Source organism: Carcharhinus amblyrhynchos, chromosome 19 (assembly GCF_965287045.1).
Source record: "Carcharhinus amblyrhynchos chromosome 19, sCarAmb.v2.hapA, whole genome shotgun sequence".
In the NCBI taxonomy this organism is placed as follows: Eukaryota; Metazoa; Chordata; class Chondrichthyes; order Carcharhiniformes; family Carcharhinidae; genus Carcharhinus; species Carcharhinus amblyrhynchos.
In genome coordinates, this window is record NC_137342.1 from 2,962,705 (window position 1) to 2,981,265 (window position 18,561).

At 44.8% G+C, this 18,561-nt stretch overlaps 1 protein-coding gene across 2 annotated transcripts in view; it reads right to left on the reverse strand.

Annotated features, from left to right (window-relative positions):
- elk3 (ETS transcription factor ELK3) overlaps nucleotides 1–11,540 on the reverse strand; it is a 56,266-nt gene extending 44,726 nt beyond the window's left edge. For both annotated transcript variants that reach the window (XM_080207130.1, XM_080207129.1), the window contains exon 1: nucleotides 11,170–11,540. The gene's annotated coding sequence lies outside the window, so the exon portion shown is untranslated. The remainder of the gene's footprint in view (nucleotides 1–11,169) is intronic.
- Between the last annotated feature and the right edge of the window lie 7,021 nt (nucleotides 11,541–18,561).

An 18,561-nucleotide genomic window follows, 5' to 3' on the forward strand; every position in this document is an offset into this window, starting at 1 on the left:
TTAGGCTGGCGGGAATGGGTGAGGGCAGGAGGGGAAAGTAACAATAAAACTATTCCCCATCTCAGGGGGGAAGCTGTGGAGGGGTGGGGGGGTGGAGGGAGTGGGGAGTGCACACAGTCCGAAAGCTCCCCGAGAGTTAGAACATAGAACATAACAGCGCAGTACAGGCCCTTCGGCCCTCAATGTTGCGCCGACCAGTGGAACCAATCTAATGACCCTCTAACCTAAACTATTCCAATGTTATCCATATGCCTATCCACTGACCATTTGAACGCCCTTAAAGTTGGCAAGTCCACAACTGCTGCAGGCAGGGCATTCCATGCCCTTACTACCCTCTGAGTAAAGAACCTACCTCTGACATCCGTCCTATAACTATCACCCCTTAATTTAAAGCTATGTCCCCTCGTGTTAGCCATCACCATCTGAGGAAAAAGGCTCTCACTGTCCGCCCTATCTAACCCTCTGATCATCCTGTATGCCTCAATTAGGTCAGCTCGTAACCTCCTTCTGTCAATGAAAATAACCTCAAGTCCCTCAGCCTTTCCTCATAAGACCTTCCCACCATACCAGGCAACATCCTGCTAAACCTCCTCTGCACCCTTTCCAAAGCCTCCACATCTTTCTTATAATGCGGCTACCAGAACTGTATGCAATGCTCCAAGTGTGGCCGCACCAGAGTTTTGTACAGTTGTAACATGACCTCACAGCTCAGAAATTCAATCCCTCTACCAATAAAAGCTAACGCACCGTACACCTCCTTAACAACCTTATCAACCTGGGTGCCAACTTTCAGGGAGCTATGCACATGGACACCGAGATCTCTCTGCTCGTCAACACTACTAAGAGTCCTTCCATTAGCCCTATATTCTGTACTCCTGTTACTCTTACCAAAGTGAATCACCTCACACTTTTCCGTATTAAATTCCATTTGCCACCTCTCGGCCCAGCTCTGCAGCTTATCTATGTCCCTGTGCAAACTGTAACATCCATCCTCACTGTCTACAACTCCTCCGACTTTGGTGTCATCAGCAAATTTACTAATCCATCCTTTTACAAGTTGGGGTGCCCTCCCTCCCAAGACTTTGCCATTTTGGGCACTCCTTCCCCTAGGTCTACCTGCTGCACTGCGATCGCCCCTGCCTTGACTCCAGGGCATGCCATACCCTCCCTGTTCCCAGGCCTTACCTTTTCCAAGGTCTCGGGACCTTGTCCCTGGCAGAGTGCTGCAGCACTGTGAAGAGCTGTTAGCCAATCTAAGTTCAAGTGGCATTAACTGAGAGGTCAAGGGTCAGCAGCTGCACATTACGCACTGATTCTCAAGGTGGCGAGCAAATCCTACCCCATGGTTACAAGGTGACCAAGGGTAGAAAATAAATATTCTTGACAACTCAACATTTCAAAAAGACAGGAAGATTGGAAAAGGAGACGGGGAGGGGACGAGGGGAGAGAAGGGCAGGGGAGGGAAGGAGGCGAGAGAAGGGGACAAAGGGAGGGGCTGAAGAGAGGGAGCCCTGATAAAAAGAGATAACCAAAGGACATTAGTGAAGAAGCATCATAGCTCATAAAATCAGAAAGTAGATTCAGAACGGGTGGATATTAGGAATAGAAAAAGTAGGAAAATGCTGGTGAGAGTGGTTTATAGTCCCCCTAACAATTTGTTATAACACTGGACAGAACATTCAACAAAACATTATTGGAGCTGGGAACAAAGACAATGTAATAATGCTCCAGCTCTCTGGCTGGAGGCAGGACTGATCCACAGCCCTGCCATCTACAGCAGTTGTAGACCAAGTCCACTCCAGCTGGAATGGGAATCAATTCCCAAGTTGCTGGTACCAATGTGATCCACACCAGCCATCCAACCAACTGGGCCTACTGGCCTGCTCCCACTCACAGGTGTCTGCGCTGCTATGGCAACATAAACCTCTGTTGTATCCTGGAGCTATGAATGATGACGGTAGAGGGTACAATTTTCTTTCCATCATACGGCTGAGCCAAAAACACTCCCACTCTGCCACTCACCAATGGCTCAGTTAGAAGGATTTACAGGTTGATAAGCAGCCTGTTTGGCTGCATTATGTAGCAATCAGGTCCTGGACTGGGACTCAAACCCAGAGCTACTGGGTCAGGGGCAGGGACACTACCCACTGTGCCACAAGACCCCCCTCCTTAATGTAATAATTGTGGGGCACTTTAACCTTTATGTAGACTGGGACATTGAGATTGACAAAGATGACCTAGAAAATGAGTATATGGACCAGGGAGATGGTGGCATGATGGTATCGTCACTGAACTAGTAATCCAGGCTAATATTCTGGGTGACGTGGGTTCAATTCCCATCATGGCAGCTGATGAAATTTAAATTCAATTAACAACATTTGGAATATAAAACTACGCCATGACAATTCCCATCGATTGTTGTAAAAACCAATTTGGTTTACTAATATTCTTTAAAGAACATATCCCATCACTTCCTGGTTTACCCTGTATCCTTAGACTATGACCATGGTTCTGGAGTCCCCCACCATCGGGGACATTCTTCCTGCTTCTAGTCTGTCTAGCCCTGTTAGAATGTTATAGGTTTCTATGAAATCCTCCCTCATCCTTCTGAATTCCGAACCAACTCAATCTTTTCTCAGAAATCAGTCCCACTTCCTGGAAATCAGTCTGGTAAACCTTCGCTACACTCCCTCCATAACAAAAACATCCTTCCTCAGATAAGAAGACCACAACTGCGCACAGTATTCCAGGTGTAGTCTCACCAAGGCCCTGTATAATTGCAGCAAGACATCCCTGCTCAATGTACTTGAAACCTCTCACTATGAAGGCCAACACTCATTCATTACATCCATTTTGAGGATGTAACTAATAAGGTAGATAAAGGGGAACCAGTAGATCTAGGACACTTGGATTTCCAAAAGACATTCAATAAGGTAACACACTAAATATTTATAACAGATATGGAGATGGCTGTGATGTATTAGTATGGGTAGAGAATTGGATAATGGACAATCAAAGAGTAGGCATAAATGGGGCATTTTCAAGTTGGCAGGGTATGACTACTGGAATGCCGCAAGGACTAGTGCTGGTACCTTAGATATTTATCATCTATATTAATGACTGAGGTGAAGAAACACGGTAATGTATCTACATTTGCTGATGACACAAAGCTACGTGGGAACGTAAGTTGTGAGGAGGGCACAGAACAGCTGCAAAGAGCTACAGGCAGGTTAAGTTAAGGGCAACAAGATGGCAAATGGAGTATAACGTTGGGACAAATCAGGTTATTTAGCTTGGTTAAGTAAACCATTGAGGCTGAGTAAATTGCTTTTATATTCTCTGAAGTTTAGAAGAATAAGAAATATTTCTGTAGGGCATATAGGATTCTCAAGTAGGTCGGCTGGGTAGACACTAAGACAATGTTTTGCCTGGTTGGAAATTTAAAAGGAGAAGGGGGTCAATCATTTAGGAAAGAGAGGAGATTTCTTTTCATTCAAAGAGTTCTGAATCTTTGGAATTTTCCGGCACATGTTTGTGCATGCTCCATTCTGGAATACTGTCATGTCCAGCACAGACATGCCATGTTATGAACTTTCAATCAATACTTTTAAAAATTCAACACAAATAGATGTAAATCATGTGATTTTTCACATCTGGACTACAGACAGTATTTAGTCTCCAGTAGATACCTAAATAAGTATGAACTTATTTGAGAGTACCTCACAGTCGTTTGTGGAATTCACACAGTTTATTGTTCAAGGATTGGCCAACAGCATGTTTATTACTAGTGAAGCTCAATGGCCACTACCACCTTCCCATTTCATCACATCTCCCATCCAAACTACACTGAGGGGACTTCAGAACTTTTTAAAGTTCATTTATTAGTGTCACAAGTAGGCTTAGATTAGACAGGAACTGGGGGATGTGAATTGGGAGTGGCATGTCTGGCAAGCAGGAGGCTTTTAAAGGCCAGTTGATTGCAGTACAGGACAGGCATGTCCCTGCAAAAATGAAGGATGGAAATAGCAGGATTCGGGAACCCTGAATGACAAGGGAAATAATAAGCTTAATCAAAGGAAAAAGGAAGCAAAAGATAGCCCTAAGCATCTAAAAACTGGCAAGGCCCTTGAGGAGTATAATGAAAGTAGGAAGGAACTTAAACGTGGAATTAGGAGGGCTAAAAGGGGCCACAAAATGTTGTTAGCAAACAGGGTCAAGGAGAATCCCAAGGCTTTTTATGCATATATGAGGAGTAAGAGGGTAGCAGGAAAAAGAGTAGTCTCATTCAAGCACAATAAAGGGAAGTTACGCTTGGAGCCACAGGAAGCGGGTGATATCCTTAATGAGTACTTTGTAATGGTATTCACCAAGAAGAAAGACATGATGGATGCTGAGGTCAGGGATATGTGTGTGAATGCTCTAGAGAATGTCAATATATCAAAGTAGAAAGTGTTGGGTATCCAAAATTGCATTAAGATAGACAAGTCCACGGCTGGATGGGATCAATCCTAGGTTACTGTGGGAGGCCAGGGGAAAATAGCTGGGGCCTTATTTTCATATCCTCTTTGACCACAGATGAAGTTCTAGAGGACTGCAGAATAGCCAATGTTGTTTCCTTGTTTGAGAAAGGAAGCAGGGATAGTCCACGAAAATATAGGCTGGTGATCCTGATGTCAGTGGTGGGGAGCTTTTGAAGGAGATACTGAGGGACAGGATATATGCATATTTGGAAGAAAATGGACTATTAGTGACAGCCAGCATGGTTTTATACAGAAAAGGTCATGTCTCATCAACTTGAGTGAGTTTTTTGAACAGGTGACAAAGATACTTAATGAGGAAAGGACTGTGGATGTGGGTTATGTGGACTTTAGTAAGATATTTGACAAGGTCCCATATGGCAGACAGGTACAAAAACTAACATCACATGGGATTTGGGGGGTGGGCTGGCTAGATGGATGAAGAACTGGCTTGGTAATAGAAGTAGCGGTAGAAGGGCATTTTTCAGAATGGGGATCTGTAGCTAGTGGTGTTCCACAGGGATCAGTGCAGGGTCTGTTTATTAAAAATATAAATGATCCAGAGGACAATGTGGGGGGCTTGATTAGTAAGTTTGCAATGAAACGAAGATTGGTGGAGTTGCTAATAGTGCCGGGGATTGTCAGAGGATACAACAGGAAATAAACAGATTGGAGACTTGGGCACAGAAACGGCAGATGGAGTTTAATCCGGACAAATGCAAGGTGATGCATTTTGGAGGATCAAATTTAGGTGTGAATTATACTGTAAATGGCAGAACCCTTAGGAATATTAACATACAGGAGGACTTGGCTTTGCAACACAGGTGGCCAAGGTGATTAAGAAGGAATATGGCATGCTTGCCTTCATCGGCCGGAGCATTAAGTACAGGAGTTGGGAAATCATGTTGCAGCTATATAAAACCTTGGTTAGGCCACATTTGGAGTATTGCATGCATTTCTGGTCACCACACTACCAGAAGGATGTGGGAGCTTTGGAGAAAGTGCAAAGAAAGTTCACCAAGGGTGTTGACTATGAGGGGAGGTTGAATAAACTAGGATTGTTTTCACTGGAAAGACGGAGGCTGAAGGGAGACCTGATAGAAGTCTCCAAAATCATGAAAGGCATAGGCAAGATGAATAGTCAGAGGCTTTTTCCTAGGGTGGAAGTGTCAATTACAAGGGGGCATAGGTTCAAGGTGAGAGGAGGAAAGTTTAAAAATGACGTGCGGGGGAAATTTTTACACAGAGTGGTGGCAGCCTGGACCATCCTGCCAGAAGAGGTGGTGGAAGCAGGTTCACTGAGGAAGAATTTGGCAAGGCCAATGCACTTAACCAGCAATTCTTTCGGACTGTGGGAGGAAAACAGTCTCTGACCTGTGAGGCAGCAGTGCTAACCACTATGCCACTATGCCGCCGAGGAGTGTTAACCAGCAGTACTGTGATTGCTGTTTCAAGCACTGTAGCTTCATTGCTGCAGGACCCAGCAGATCCATTAGGACCATCAATTGCCAATCAGTCTCAGAGCCAGACTCTGAAACTAGCTGCAAATCATCAAGTAGCCAAAGTACTTAACCTGTTCAAGTTTCACTGTTCACCTGAAGACTAGCCTCATGAATATAAAACTACAAGAATAGGTATGTGCATAGTTATGTACATGTGAGACCGAGGATGTGATACCACATTAATTCAGGACAAGTGTGTTAGAATAAATAACCCTCTTTACTTTTAAACTCACAAAAGTTTGCTACTGAATTATTCAATTGGAATATTCACTGCAAGGGTAGGAAAAGACAAAATTAGGAGCTGCATGTGGGAGTCAAATCTGTTGCAAGAAACAGGCCAAACCTGACTTTAAAGGATAATTTGAAGTAGAATGGGATATAACCACAATTGTTGAAACAAAAACAAAATGGATTTTAACAGCAAGCTTTGTGGATACTAACAAATGAAAGTAAGATGTCTGACTTCCACGTAAAATCTTTGATGCAACAGGACTTAACTTTAGCTAAGTTAGTATCCCTAATCACAGAACCACTAAAAGCCATAGCTAAGAAGGCAGAATTTCATGTCCATTATAAAGTGGAGAAGCCCCAGGGTATTAAAGATGCTATCTGACCATCTTGACTAAATCTGCAACAAGCTATGAAGAGGTGAAAAGTGCTATGTTGAGTGCTGACAATTTAGTGCCAGAAATCAAGGAAGTCTCACAGAAAGCCTACTCAGGGACTCATCAAGGCTTCTTGGGCAGGACCTTTCAAATCCACATCCACTATCATCTAGAAAAACAAAGGCAGCAGATACCTGGGAACACCACCACCTGGAAGTTCCCTTCCAAGTCACTCACCATCCTGACTTCAAGTTAAGTTTATTTATTAGGCACAAGTAAGGCTTATATTAACACTGCAATGAAGTTACTGTGAAATTCCCCTAGTTGTCACACTCCTGCGCCTATTCGGATCAATGCACCTAACCAGCATGTCTTGGAAATACTTTGCCGTTCCTTCATTGTTGCTGAGGCAAAATCCTGGAAGTCCCTCCATAACAGCACTGTAGGTGCACCTACACCACATGGACTGCAGTGTTTCAAGAAAGCAGCTCACCACCACCTTCTCGAGGGCAACTTGGGATAGATTCCAGAAACCCAATCCATGGAGCCACCTGGTGGGCAGAACCTGCATCAGATTGTAATATTTGACAACAGGAGTAAGTGGAAAATGTCCAGAAAAATAAATCACCAAAAAATCATAAGAACGTGTAATAAGGTTCAATGTTTGTGCTTCATCTAACATTGTTAATATCAACGAATGCCTCCCTCCATATTACATACAAGAAGATGAGCCGAATTTCAGTGCTCTGTGGCACTATAATGCTACTATTGGAAGGAAGATATAATGACAGTGTGATATGTTTACATAGACAGTGTCCATTATAAAAGTGATCCTGGAACTTACGGGAACTAATGGGAAAAGTTAACAAGAATATGTCCAGATCTAAGACTTAAAATACAAATAAATTTACAATTCATGTCCAGCATACATGAACTGAATTATTCAGGCATATTAATATCATTACCCAGTCATTTGATTTTTCATTTCTTAAGTACATGATTAATAAAATAATTTGAGAGTTACACATTCTAGTGTAAAGATCATTGTGGCCCACAGTTGTTTATGATTTTTTTGCATGTTTTGTCACTCACAGGATTTAGGTAGTAATTTCCTGAAAGCACTTCCTGCAGATTGCAGCCTGTTCAGCAGCTCAATAAACTGTGAAACTGTCTAACTGTGGATTTCCTTTCATAATACTTCACAGCACCACACAGGAAAATTAAAGAGAAGGGGAAAAATAATTCTGTGTAAACTAAATTTTAAAAGATTTAGGTTATTTAAGCTCCTTCAATAGTCTTGTTTGGACTGTGTCTATTCCAAGCCAGTTAGAAACTTTGTTCATGCTGCATCTCAGTCGGTGTTTATGTAAGATTTGAGTCAGAGAAAAGATGTCATATTTCAAACCTGAGCCGTGCACCTTCTCAGCCCACTGTCTTCCTGTGCAGCACACCAGGTGAAGCTACACACATGGCTAACTAAAACACTGCACTCCACTGTTGTGTAAGACTGAAAACTGCCAAGGAATGGCTCAATCTAATTATTTTCTAATGGTCAATTGCACAAAGCAACCCCGGGTCTGAGGAAGCACCGCTTCTAATTTGATGCAAAGATGATTTTTACTGGTGCCCTGGCCAATATTTATCTCCCAAATAGATACCCTGCTCATTATTCCATTGTTGTTGATGAGGGCACAGTTTTGCCTAACTGGGGTCCCACATACAGATTCTTGACCACTTAACTAGACAGATTACTTGGTCCTGAACACCAGGAAAGATTCAGGCAGAGCAGCCATGCAGTAACACTGTGGGTGAGGCGGAGAGCAGAACCTGCCCAGAGGAGAGGCTGATCAGAGGGATATGCACTCAATACCCTTTCAGGGGCTGCACGGCCCACCAAGCCCTCTTTGCTGTGTGTAAGTCCACATTTCTGCACTGTAGGGTTCTATGATTCTATGATTTCCCACAGCGCACTTCAAAAGTACATAATTGGTTATAGAGTTATTTGGAATTCCTAAGGATGTGCAAGGTGGTATATAAATGCAGGTTCTCTCTCCCTTACCAATATAAATATGCCAGTGAATATTGCTCAATATATTTTGATGCATCATCAACACTTGTCAATACTGAAAGTACAACTCCCGAGCTCCGCATTCCCATCACCCAGTAGGAAGCTGTTAATATTTGGATGGTGCCAACCTCTGAGGGTCCAATTGACTGTAAGGCTAGGGAAAGATCAGATTGAACAGAAGGACAGATGTGTTCAATGAATGGTAGGACACAGGGAAGTTCTGTGGAACAAAGGGACCTTGGCAAGTTAGTCCATAGATCCCTGAAGACGGAAAGGTATATTAGTAGGGTGGTGAAAATAAGGCGATATGGCACACTCGCCTTTATCAATCGGTGTATAGATTACAAAAGCAGAGAGGTCATAATGGAGTTGTAAAGAACTTTGGTGGGGCCACAGCTGGAGTACTGTGTGCAGTTCTGGTCACCACATTATAGGAAGGATGTGATCGCACCGTAAGGGGTGCAGAGGAGATTTACCAGGATGCTGCCCAGGATGGAACATTTAAGTTATGAAGAGAGGTTGGATAGGCTTGGGTTGTTTCTGTTGGAGCAGAGAAGACTATGAAGCGATCTGATCGAGGTGTACAAGATTATGAGGGGCATGGACAGGGTGGATTGTTCCCCTTAGTTGAAAGGTCAGTCATGAGGGGACGTAAGTTCAAGGTGAGGGGCAGGAGGTTCAGGGGAGATGTGAGAAAAAAACCTTTTTACCTAAAGGGTGGTGGTGGTCTGGAATGGGCTGCCAGGGAGAGTGGTAAAGGCAAGTTGCCTCACATCCTTTAAAAAGTTCCTGGATGAGTACTTGAAATATCATAACATTCAAGCTTATGGGCCAAGTGCTGGCAAGTGGGATTAGGTGAGAGTTCAGATATTTCCCCCATGCTGGTGCAGACTTGACTGATTGAAGGGCCTCTTCTGCACTGTATGATTTTATGATTCTAAGGAGACCCTGTGTGAGTGACAGTAACTGTCAGCAACAATCCTCTGGGAAAGATAACAGCAGATCAGACATGATCTGATTGAATGGTGGAACAGAATTGAGGGGCTGAATGGCCTCCTCCATGTTTCTCATTGTTCAGGCCAGTCTGGGTCTAGTGGCCATCAATCTTTCACGAGTCCTAGGATAAACCCAACATCATTTATTTTCTTACTTACACATTCCCTATATTCCCTATTGCCTTTACAAAACAGTACAGTCTTGCAGAGGCAAAACAGTTTAATGAGATTTAGGTGCTATATGTGCAGACATTGCTAAATCGTGACTAAACATACTCTCTCCTGCTACAGCAAATGGAAAATTCAGGGAACGCAACTCACACCCTCATGGAGCATCGCATTACATAGAGACTACAAACTTCAGCCTAACTCCACCCCACCGCCCCCCCACCACCCCGCCTCCAAAGCCCCTGGGCAGCAGACAGGGGCTGGGGAGCAAAGAGTTAACCTCACTGCCCCTTGCACTTGGAGACCAAGAGACTCTTTGTTTCCACCAGTGACTCACTCCCAGTATGTTGCTTGCTGCCAGTTTTAAACCGGAAGCTCAAAGCAATTAAGTCTTTGCTGTTTCTAGACAGGCGAGGAACATTCAGAAAGCAGCCTCCCCAACCACACACACTCTAATCCCACACACCTTCCTCAAACCTAATACATCCCGAACCGAAATAATTCAATCCCACACCCCAAATACACAGAACCTTAAACACACACCTCAAAATACACAGGATCCAAAATACACACGTCTCAAAATACACAGGATCCAAATACACACATCTCAAAATACACAGGTTCCAAAATACACAGGATCCAAAATACACACGTCTCAAAATACACATGATCCAAATACACACATCTCAAAATACACAGGATCCAAAATACACACGTCTCAAAATACACAGGATCCAAAATACAGTTTCAAAGTACACACGCATCAAAGTACTCAAAATACACACAACTCAAAATAAACACAGCCCAAACCCAAAAGTACACATACCTCAGCCCCATAAACCCTCAACCCCAACCTCATGCACCCCAAGCCCCACACGTCCCAAATACAGCCCTTAAATCACAAATATTGCTCCACACCCACAGCATCCCCCCGCCCGCCCGCCCGCCCCCGTTACAGACAGCTCCCCTCAAACTCAAACATCATTTACCTGACTCCCTAAAACACACACACAAATATTTCACTGGTATTCTCCTGGGGAGTTTTTACCCTCCCTCTATAATGATTATAGACAAAAATACAAAGTGAAACTTTGATTGAATCCCCCCCCCCCACCACCACCACTCCGTGCCACTGGCTGCCTGGACAATCCTCCCCTGCCCCAGGCCCGGAATTCGCACTCACAGCAAAGAAACTTTCAGAGAGAGACTGAAAGGCGAATACTTCTCCCCCAGCCTAACTGTGTCCGACATCCGGCCTCTGCTGCGGGAGTTGTGAGTGTGTGCGAGTGAGAGTTGTTTGTAATGTTCACATACCCGCCAGTTACAGCCTCTTGTTATTGTGTGGGGATGAGTTGTCCCTCCGATCCGATCAGCGATGCAAACTGCTTCTTTTTTCCATGCTGACACACGTCTGAAATGTTCTGCTGCTGTAACTGGATCCTTCTGAGCAGGAAGCTGGATCAGGCAGACAAGAGCTCGGGATTACTTCCTTTCCGCATTATTCCCCCAGGTCTCTACAGTCTGTGTAAACAAGTCTCCCCCCTCCCTCTCCCTCCTTCTACAGTGTCCACACTCTGCACTCCCAGTTCCACCAGACGTCAGGACCTCAGCACTCAGGCCCAACATCACAGGGAGGGGTTTAATGCCACCTCAAATGGTCCTCCCTCCCTCTCTCACCAGGAGACGTTCAACAAGCGTCAGACAGTGCAACATGTTCTCTGTCTGCACTCTCACCCCTGTGTTAGTACACACACTGTGCAGACAATTCTCAAGCATCTCAAACACTAGGCTGCCTCGCAAGTGGCAGATATCAACTCAGTCACCAGGTTTGTTTTAATCCTTGGGCATCTGGGGAAGGTAGTGGCACAAACTCTTCATGTGCACCAACCTCCCCCCCCCACCCACTCCACCCCCTGATATTTGCCTGGTTCAGAAGCAATCCTCGCCCTCCCCTCAGCCTCTGACAGCAGCCCCTCACAGCCACAGGATTAAACAGCAAACCATTATAAATCATGATTTCACAAACTCGCCCCACACCCAGCAGCACTTCTCTTGAAAAATCACAAACCGTGACAAACTTTCACTCTGATTAAAAAGAGAGAGGTGCGAGTGAAGCCCATCTGCTGCCCTGTGAGTCCCTATCACCCACTGCCACTGCCAGTCCAATAGTGCCTCAATTTAAAATTGTGATTCTTCATGTTTCAACTCCCTGCTCTGGATCTCTGTAACCTGCAGCCCAATAGCCCAGTCTCTGTCTTCCTCCAATCTGGCCTCTTGCATGTTCCCCCACTTCTTTTGGCTCAACATCAGTGATGGTGCCTTCAACTATCTCAGCCCTAAGCTCCGGAATTCTCACACCAACTTCTCTCTCCTTAAAACCTACCTGTGTGAAATCTACTCAAATGACTCGGTGTCAAATTTTAATCAGATAACAATCCCACAAAGTATCTAGCAACATCTTTACAAAGCTACGGCACTATAGAAATGCAAGTTATTGTGTGTGTGGGGGGGGTTAAATTGGACAATGTGACCTTGCTGAATGGGAACGATCTTTGTGAATTCATGTTAAAATCACACTAACACTGGAGATCTCTAGGAGGTGTTGGAGAGAACATGTCAAGGCTGCTGTGTCCCCTCGTTGTCAATGCATCTGCCTGGCATAGGTGCCCTTTTATTGCTATGCACCTACTCTGCAGGCCCCAGCAGGTTGCTACGGCTAGTCACTCGTTTATTTGCTGTGGAATGATGAATGTCCATCATGTGTTGAAGTAATGGTGGCACAGTGGTTAGCACTACTGCCTCATAGCACCAGGGACCCGGATTCAATTACGGCCTTGGGTTACTGTCTGTGTGGAGTTTGCACGTTCTCAGCACGTCTGCGTGGAGATGCTCTGGTTTGCTCTAACACTCCAAATATATGAAGGTTGGGTGGCTTTGCCATGCTAGATTGCCCCTTAGTGTCGGGGGATTAGCAGCATAAATACTTGGGGTTATGCGGATAGAGCCTGGATGGGATTGTGGTCAGTGCAGACTCAATGGGCCGAGTGGCCTCTTTCTGCACTGTAGGGATTCTATGGTTTGATTTGGTATCATTTGTCTCATTTGGGTGCTGTTGAAACGCAGTAAGAGAATATTAGGTGCTTTCTTCCATTGGATCAACTGGGCTTCCCACTAATTGAGTTTTGCTTCCCTAATTTGTGTTTTGTCGTATTCGTATCTTGGGGATTCCCAGCTTTATTGTGTTCATAGTTTTTGGCTGATAAGGGTGATCACATGTACAGCTCAGAGGGTTTAGTGTCTTGCCGTCAGGAGGAGTCTCTGGTCTGACTCCACCCATCAGTTCAACAGCTAGTTTTCATAATGCCCGTTTGATTCTTTCTCCTGTGTGCATGCTTCACTTCTCAATCCCTCAGATCTTCACTCCAATTTCCTTTGCTCTTTCTCCTCTCCACAGATCCCTAGAATTAGTTCTTGGTTAACAATGTTGACATTTTAACCCTTGTTGGCTTTATTAACATGAGACATCTGCAGGAATTTTCCTGCAAGCTGCATTACTGAATAAAGCTGATAACTTGAATTTTGAAAAATATAATAATCAGTCAAGTCTGTATTAATTCACTGAATGGAAATTTAGCTTATTGAACTGATATATTCAATATTACACTGGCAGCATTATTTCACAGTTTTGTTTTTTAATGAAGCTACTTGTGGGAGGAAGAGTTTGTGGTCCATTGCTTCAGGGATTATAATCAGGGCAAATGGTTTTCACGGGTTGTTCGTCCTGAATTTGGGAAAAGTACTGTTGAGAGTGACTATTGGAGATGGTCAATGCACTCAGAACTGACCTCTCTCAGTTGACACTCAACCTGGTCACTTTCTACTGCACCAACTATTTGTCTGTTAGCACACAACAAAGAATATCTTCCTGTCCAAACACAGAGGTCAGAAAGCAAACAAGGGAACAAATCTGGTACCAATGCTCAGCAGCATGTGAATGGTGGCGTACAATTAAACAACTCACTGGAGGAGGAGGCTCCACAAATATCCCCATTCTCAATGAGGAGCCCAGCACATCAGTGCAAAAGATAAGACTGAAGCAGTCACAGCAATCTTCAGCCAGAAGATCCATCTCGGCCTCCTCCGGCATCTCACATATCAATTGTCTGTCAATTCGATTCACTCCACGTGATATCAAGAAATGACTGAAGACACTGGATACTGCAAAGGCTCTGGGCCCTGACAATATTCCGGCAATAGTACTGAAGACTTGTGCTCCAGAACTTGCCACTCCCCTAGCCAAGCTCTTCCAGTACAGTTACAACACTGGCATCTACCCAGCAATGTGGAAAATTGCCCAGGTATGTCCTGTATACAAAAAGCAGGACAAATCCAACTCAGCTAATTACCACCCCATCAGTCTACTCTTGATCATCAGTAAAGTGATGGAAGGCGTCATCAACAGTTTCTCAGCAATAACCTGCTCATGCATGCTCAGTCTGGGTTCTGCTAGTGTCATCCAATTCCTGACCTCATCCTTGGTTTAAATATGGACAAAAGAGCTGAATTCCAGAGGTAAGGTGAGAGTGACTGCCCTTGACATCAAGGCAGCATCCGACTGAGTGTGGCATTAAGGAATTCTAGGAAAACCGGAGTCAATGGGAATCAGGAAAACCCTCCGCTGGTTGAAGTCAAAGCTAGCACAAAGGAAGATGATTGTTCTGGTTGGAAATCTTCATCCCAGCTCCATGTTACTGTGACAGGTAACATTCACAGCACACAGGCCAGTTAATGACCATCTCCAACAAGAGAAAATCCAACCATCATCCCTTGACATTCAATAGCATTACCATCATTGAATCCTCCATTATCAACATCTGGGATGGCACAGTGATTAGCGCTGCTGCCTCACAGCACCAGGGACTGGGGTTCAATTCCCGGCTTGGGTCACTAGCTGCATGTTCTTCCCATGTCTGTGTGGGTTTCCTCCGGGTGCTCTGGTTTCCTCCCACAGTCTGAAAGACATGCTGGTTAGGTGGACTGGCCATGCTAAGTTCTCCCTCAGCGTACCTGAACAGGTGCTGGAGTGTGGTGACTAGGGGATTTTCACAATAACTTCATTGCAATGTAAATGTAAGCTTACTTGTGACACTAATAAATAAACTTTAACTTAACTTTTTCCTGGGGATTACCATTGACCAGAAACTGAACTGGACTAGCCATTTAAATACTGTGACTACAAGAGCAAGTCAAAGGCTAGGAATCCTGTGCCAAGTAACTCACCCCCTGACTCCCTTTGATCATTTGATCATTTACTTTGATCATTTACATGAATGAGCCTTTGATCATTTACAAGTCAGAAGTCAGGAGTGCAATGGAATACTATCCATCTGCTGAATGAGTGCAGCTTCAACAACACTGAAGAAGCTCAACACCACATCCAGGGCAAAGCAGCCCACTTGATTGTTATCCATGCCAGAACTATTTAATTCCTCCACCACCAATGAATAGTGGCAGCAGCGTACACCATCTATAAGATGCACTGCAGCAACTCACCAAGGTTTAGATTCCAAACTCATGACCACTCCAATATAGAAGGACAAGGGCAGCTGATACCCAGGAACACCAACACTTGGAGGTTCTCCTCCAAGCCACTCGCCATCCTGAATTGGAAATATATTGCCATTCCTTCACTGTCATTAGGTCATAGTCCTGGAACTCCTTCACTAACAGCGCTGTGGACTGTAATGGTTCAAGAAGGCAGCTCACCACCACCTTCTCAAGGGCAATTATGGATGGGCAATAAATGCTGGTCTAGCCAGCAATGCCCATATCCTATAAATGATTAAAAATCAATTTAAAAATATTAGGGGCTAACTCACTTCTCCATTAACAGTCTTGTCTGTGCTATCATCTTGACTAGTGTTGAAGGGTTAACAACAATGCAGGAATGACAAGGCATGAGATCTTTGCTGTCCTCTCGGAGTTGAGGAGGAACTTCTTCACTCAAAGGGTGGTGAATCTCTGGAATTCTCTGCCCGTTGAAGTGGTGGAGGCTGCCTCGCTCAATATTTTTAAGACACGGGTTGATAGGTTTTTGATAGGCAAGGGGATTAAGGGTCATGGGGAGAGGGCGGGAATGTGGAACTGAGCCACGACAGATCAGCCATGATCTTATTGAATGGCGGGGCAGGCTCGAGAGGCTAGATGGCCTACTCCTGCTCCTATTTCTTATGTTCTTATGACCCCCGTACTCCTTTCTCTGCACGATGGGCTGCGCTTGCATCCACTTAAGTCCTCAGTTCTGGAATTCACTCCATAACTGCTCAACATCTTCACCCTCTGTACCTCTTTAAGAAGCTCCTGGAAACTCATCTACAAATCTCATTCTTAGGGGTTGAATATTATCTCAAGATGCTTCTATGAAACATTGTGACATTTTTATTATGTTAAAGGTGCTACATAAATGCAGACTGTTAAGTGTGAACAGAAATTTGAGTGAATTAATTTGAATACTAACAGAGTTAATTGGAATGTCTCACTCCATTAAGATACATCTTGCTTCATTGAATCATAGAACCCTACAGTGCAGAAAGAGGCCCTTCAGCCCATCAAATCTGCACCGAACACAATCCCACCCAGGCCCTACCCCCATATCCCTACATTTTACCCACTAATCCCTCTAACCTACACATCTCAGGATACTAAGGGGCAATTTTATGGCATGGCCAATCAACCTAATCCACATATCTTTGGCTTATCTCATTAGATATTTTTGCAGCTACACTGTTCATTCAAATCTCCAGCTATTTGAGTTAAAGCTCAGGGGGATAGTGAATGCAGTTCACTGAGCCTGGCACAGCCTTTGAGAGTGAGAGGGAAAGGAATTAGTCTAGAAAAGACTGATGCAGTACAAACACAGTTGTAACAATCTCGCTGAGGCCAGTCATCCCTCACCATCACCCTTTATTTACAGCGTGCTGGCCACTCAGCGGTTATAGTGTACAAGTCACCCCAGAATCCTTCAATTACTGGGCTGTGTGGATCCGGCTGGTTTTAAATCCTTGCTGCTCCTTCCCCATCGGGTGAGCCACCACTCCCCTAATAGAGGAGCTTGTACATTACAAGGCCCACAGGGAGATCTACTGATAATCCTCCATAGCCATCAGAACATTCCTCCTGCCCTGCCAAGTCCATTTCTTCCCCTGCAACCCCGCCACAAGACGGTCTTTTCTGCTGCTTAGCAATAGACCTGAGATTGGTTGGAGACAGGACTGGATCTGGGGGTGTAAAGTGGTTCTTCCTGAGGTCTCACTTCAGATGGGGCATCAGTCTCTTTCACTTCCATCTTAGAATCTATGTCCTCATTACCCAGAGGTCAGCTTCTAATCATGGCTCAGCACCAGCAGTGGTCATCCCCATGGCTGGTAATGAGGCCTGCACTGGCCCAGGCTCCCTACTCCTGAGGTGATCAATGTGTTTCCTGACAATTTTGTCCATTATAAGATGTGGGCCCATTTCTGTTATAATTCCAGGGCCCAACTGAGGTCATTCCCAAAGTTCCTCACAGGACTGAATTGCCGGTTTTGAATGTTCTTTCGGTCCTGCAGAGTCATAGTTCCTCTTCTGGTTCTCTTGTTGGGAATCCCCCCAGCCCGTCAGGTTTGGGGGCAGTAAGCTTAATCTTTTCTGAACCATTAACAATTCCACTGGGCGATTCCTACCCTTGCCTGAGGGGTAGTCTGATAGTCGAAAAAAAATCAATGCTGCAAGTTGCTTTTTCATGCCGAGCTTAAAAGTCTGCATCATTCGTTCAGCCAACCCATTCGAAGACGGGTGAAGGGGAACTGCCTTAAGGTTTGATTCCATTGGAAAGCATGAAGGTCCGGAACTCGGTGCTGGTAAAGGCAGTGCCATTGTCAGAGCAGAAACTTTGTTGTAGATTCACAATGGTGGCATGGGAAGTGATGGAGCCCATGCGATGTATCTCCAGCCATTTGGAATGTACATCAACTATACTTAAGAACATGGAACCCATAAAAGGCCTGACAAAGTCCATATGCACTCTCGCCCAGGGCCTACCAGGCCACTGCCATGGATGTACAGAGGCTGAGGGAGGGGAAGTTTTTGATTCTCTTGACACAACTCACTCTGTCTCAGCAAGTCAGGAATGTCTGCATCAAGGATGGGCCACTTAGCTCCTGAGTAACATTTTCATCTTCAAAATCCCACAGTGTCCATAGTGTAATTCCGTAAGTATTGGACATCTATCTGGCTGAGGGACAGCTATGGGTAACCCCAGAGGATGATGTCATCCTCAACATTGAGTTCATCTTTCTTCATCACGTAGTGTTTCATTTCATCTGACGGTGTCCTCTGAATCCCCCATGTAATAAAGAACAAAGAAAGAAGAACAAAGAACAAAATCAGCCCGGGAAACAGGCCTTTCGGCCCAACGAGCCCGCGCCACCATCTCAACACCACCAGTCCACCTCTCTACTCATGACCCCTATCTAATGTTTTATGGCCATCCAGATTGAGGGAAACTGATTTAGGGACAATTCATTCCTGCCAATCAGCCTAACAGCACATCTTTGGGGTGTGGGAGGAAACCGGAACACCCGGAGAAAACCCACGCAAGCACGGGGAGAATGCGCAAACTCCCACAGACACCGGTCCAAGTCCATGTGTCTGCACAGCAATCAGCGA